The sequence below is a fragment of the Cervus elaphus genome, chromosome 21 (assembly GCF_910594005.1).
Source record: "Cervus elaphus chromosome 21, mCerEla1.1, whole genome shotgun sequence".
Classification (NCBI taxonomy): domain Eukaryota; kingdom Metazoa; phylum Chordata; class Mammalia; order Artiodactyla; family Cervidae; genus Cervus; species Cervus elaphus.
Window position 1 is genome coordinate 10,380,119 of NC_057835.1, and position 4,449 is coordinate 10,384,567.

General features: G+C 50.9%; 1 pseudogene; it reads right to left on the reverse strand.

Annotated features, from left to right (window-relative positions):
* Positions 1–940: 940 nt before the first annotated feature.
* LOC122679669 lies at positions 941–2,101 on the reverse strand (annotated as a pseudogene).
* Between the last annotated feature and the right edge of the window lie 2,348 nt (positions 2,102–4,449).

A 4,449-nucleotide genomic window follows, 5' to 3' on the forward strand; every position in this document is an offset into this window, starting at 1 on the left:
AGAAACCTTGCAGACCCTACCCTGTTGGAGAAAAATCAAGTCATCTACAGCAGCTCGTAGGGAGGAAAGCCCTTGGCCTTGCAGAGATAGTAAAGCTTGGTTCACCCATATCTGAGGTACTTGGCCCTGCGGGTTGTGCCACACTCGAGTCTACCAAATCTCTGTTTCCTATGTCCCATTCCCGGGGCCCATCACAAGAGGTTACACAGCTTCAGCTCCTGCAATAATCAGGAGAATTAGGAGACCTCCCAGCAGACGAGTCAAAGGATTTGACGGGTGAGGTCTTGCCTTCCATTCTGCTCCTGTTCTTCCAGTGTGGCTTGCCACACGTGATTGCAGTGAACCCAGGGTCCAATCCCATCGACCTTTACAGCAGTAGGAGTGGTAAGGAAAACATAAGGGCCTTTCCATCTAGGTTCTAATACACACAGGAGGGGTCTTCCATACAGAATCTCAAAAGGGCAGCTTATAAGGGGTGTTACGTGCCTGAAAGAGTGCGAAGGGACGGAGGGTCACCCAGTCCCCGCCAGTCTCTATTGCCAACTTCGTTCTGATTCATTCTCTCAACCTGTCCTGAGCTCTGGGGATTATATTCACAATATAACTTCCATTTCGTCCCCAGAGCTTGGGCCAGCCCTTGTACAATCTGGCTCACAAAGGCAGGTCCGTTATCAGAGCCCATAGTCACCAGCAGCCTGTACCTAGGCACTATCTCCTCTAAGCTCTCCCTTCCACTCACCCCAAGAAGGTATCTACCAGAACCAACATATAGCAATACCTGTACTTGCCTGGCCTTACCTCAGTGAAATCTATCTCCCAGTGTTGCCCTGGCTCTTCCCCTCGGTACCTCATTCACGCTTCGCAAGCCTGGATTATCCAGTTGTATTTTCCTCAAACACTGATCAACACGCAGATTCAGTCCATATTTGCTTTCATTTATCTACTGAGTGTACCCAAGCTTCTTCTGTCAGACTCTGGCATCTCAGGGGGAGGAGGGCGAGGGAGCCTGAAGTAGACCTTCACAGAATCATAGATAAACCACTGTAGTGCAGTCAGAGTGCCGATCATGATGATACCCTTCCATACACCTCTAAATCCAAGTCTCTTGAGGATCTGAGAGGCACTGCTACCCTTCTCCTTATTCAACACAGACACCACGGAATCGGCAACAGTATGTTCAAAGCAGGCAAACTTCTCATCCAAAGAGGAGCAACCCCTTGTAGAACGCCTTTAAGCCTTCTTCCTTGTACATTTTGGGAGCTGCATCCCTCAGAGTGTTACCATAACTTGGTTGGGTTTGAATTCAAACTTTAGCAGCTTCCATAGCCTCACTCAGAGCCTCATTAGGGGAGTTCTTGAACCCCTGTGGGAGGCGGGTCCAAGTTAATTGTCAGCAAAGAATTCAGCACTGGCAGAGGCAGCCAAATACAGTGATGTGCGTCACAGATAGGCATTCTCTCCAAGCATGTAAAAGCCAAACTTGCAAAGCCCCTGCAGGGAGTAGCCAATGAGGGTCGGGGCCCATCCTTCAGCCAAACCACGGAAACCATCCTCTTTGAGTGTAACTGAAAATCCATTAAGAATGCCCTTGTACTTCTGTGGGTCCACCTGCATACGGCATTTCACCAAATCCAGAGGAACAACAGCAGTGTGTGTCAGACCACAACTTAAGACCCCACCAAAGCCACACAATGCATAAAACTTCACGGAGCCATATTCGGCAGCTCCAGCTTTCCTTTGCCCATTTCTTACATAGCTGCTCCCATCGGTGAACCGTACTAGCTCACTGTCGTCTAGGGGTACATCAGTTAAGTCTTTTCGTGCCGCCAGGGCCTCAGCCAGTATCTCGCTGCAATCATGGAGTTACAAACAGCTGGAATGGCTTATTTGGGTTAGGCAGGGCAAGGGCTGGGGCTTCTAGTAGGGCCCATCTGAGTGTCTGGAAAGCCTGTTTCATTGGCTCAGTCCAAGTCAGTTTGGGGTCTCTTTACTTCCCTCATACAAGGGCTAGGCCTTCTCAGCAAACCCCATGATCCACAGTCTGCAATATCCAACAGTCCCCAGAAACTCTCTCACCTGGCGGGGGGTCTTGGGCCTTCATGGTCTGGGTTAGCCACCTTTGCCCCTGCCTGATCTTATACCCCAAACAGGTGACCTCTTGCTGGGCTATTAATTGTGTAGCAGAAAGACCTCTGGGTGGCAAGTCTGATATTCGTAGAGGTCCTCACTCAGCGCCTCTTGAACCTCTGTGGGATTACCGGTTGGCCTTCCCCCTCGGTCCACTCAAAGGCAAATATCTCCTGGCTCTGGGCCGCCAGGGGTAGGCTGAAAAAGGCATCTTTCTCAGGAGGGTATACGGGTTAGAGACAGTGGGGTGTATGTCACTCACCCGTTTGTTGCTGTCCCCCCTGGCTTCTTCACTGGCAGTAAGGGGGTGTTCCAAGGGGATTGACACCGCTTGAGAATTCCGGCATCCATGAGACGTCGAATGTGGGGAGCGATCCTCCACCGAGCTTCCTGGCTCATGGGGTACTATCTCACCCTCACAGGAGTTGCCTAGGCCTTTAGCTCAATGATGACTGGATGTCTGTTTGGCCAGTCCCATCCCTGCCATTTCAGCCCAGGCCAACGGGTATTTATTCATCTCTTAAGGCTAGGGATCATTCTCCCAGCTCTGTAACTGAATAAAACCCAATGGCCTCTCCTTTCTTAGCATAATCAGTACTGCTATGACACAGGAATGGGATCTCATTTCTCTCCATTTCCTGCTTTAACCACTCTCTCCCCAAGAGTTCTCACCTGCTTAAGCCCCTCTCTAGAAGGGACAGATGTTCACAATATCATCAATAGCCCACCACTGATCAGCAAGGTCAAGTGCCACAGCTGTGAGTAAGTCCTTAAGTGCAAAAAGAGCAAGAACTTTCTGGGTCTGATCTCCACCATAGAGAGGTACAAAGCCTACATTTGACAGGCTAATAGGAAAACATTCTGGATTTTCAGGGTCCCCACACCTCAGATCTAACATGTAACCTTCAGCAGAATTTTCCAGTTCCTCATGACTGCAATTATCCAACATCCACAACAAGTCTCTTCCAAGTAGAGGGGCTGGGCATTCTGGTATCACCAAAAATGAATGGGACTCCTGGTGGGTCCCCAGATCTACTTTTCGTTAATATCTTTTTGTCCCCGTGGCTCCTTGCACCAAGCTGGTCTACCATGAAGCCAACGGGTTTCCCTTCCACATATATGGTTACCCAGGATTCGGGGAGGGGTGCCGAGTCTTGACTCCCCTAGTCACTGTCTTCCCCCGCATATAGAACTTGAGTTTCAGGGGAGATTCTCTGTCTCTGGGTCGTACCTCTCCTCAGGTTCCTCTTAGGGCACTCGTTTTTCCAGTGCCCCTGTTCTCTGCAGTTCGCGCACTGATCTTTCTTTAGGGCCTGCCTTTTTGGTTTCTCCTTTTCTCTCGCCCAGGGGTCTCGATGTTCCCTCAATTCTGTTCTGGCTTTTATCCCCACAAAAAGAATCTGGGCTAGCTCCCTCTGGTTCTTCCGGTTTTCCCTCATTCTATCCTTCCTGATCTTCTCAGCTAATTCCCTTTCCTCCCGTTGAATTCGTTCCTCTCTTTCTTCTGGAGTCTCCCTATTATTCTCCCAATCCCTCTATCTTTTGTAATTTCTTCCTAATATCTGGGGCTGCCTGATTTACAAATGCTAACAGAACTGTAGCACGTGACTCCTCAGCCTGGGGGTCCATAGGTGTCCATTAGCCTCTCTGGGAAGGCTGCTGGGCTCTTAGTGGGCTCTTGCCTTACTAAATCGGCTTTCTTGCTGTGGCCCGCAGGCCAGCCATCAGAGTCTGGCGGTACACTCGGAGACGCTCCCTACCTTCTGCTCGCTCAAAATCCCAGTTAGGCCGCAACAGAGGAAACCCCTCGTCCACGAGATGAGGCTGAGCGGTTGGCCTCCCGTCGGCCCCTGGGACCCGTTTCCGTGCTTTTGCCAGAATTTGCTCCTGCAACAGCTGCTGACAATCGTAGTGAAAGGAGAGTTTCACCTGGTTGGGCTCTAGTTACTGAGGCTCACTTATTGTAGGGCCTTCAGAGTCCGCCAGAGTGTAGCCCTGGCCGGGACTCATCAATTGCCCCACGACCATTCGCCTGTTCGCTGAAACTCCTGCCTGAAAAGAGTCTAATTAAAAACCAGAGACAATGCCGGCACACACACAAACACGGACAAACACGGAGAGCCGAAGACAAACACACAGACAGACAAACGTCGGCCGACAACACAGCGCTGGGTTTTCGGGCCCCCTGACCAGACCAGACTCGGGATCAGAAGAGGAACTCTCCTTCCCACAGAGCCGGCTGCCTTCCAGCGCGCTCGCTGGCCTCGGCCTTACGCCAGCTAGAGAAAGCTTTCTCCTGTGCCAGATACCTCCCTGCTTTAC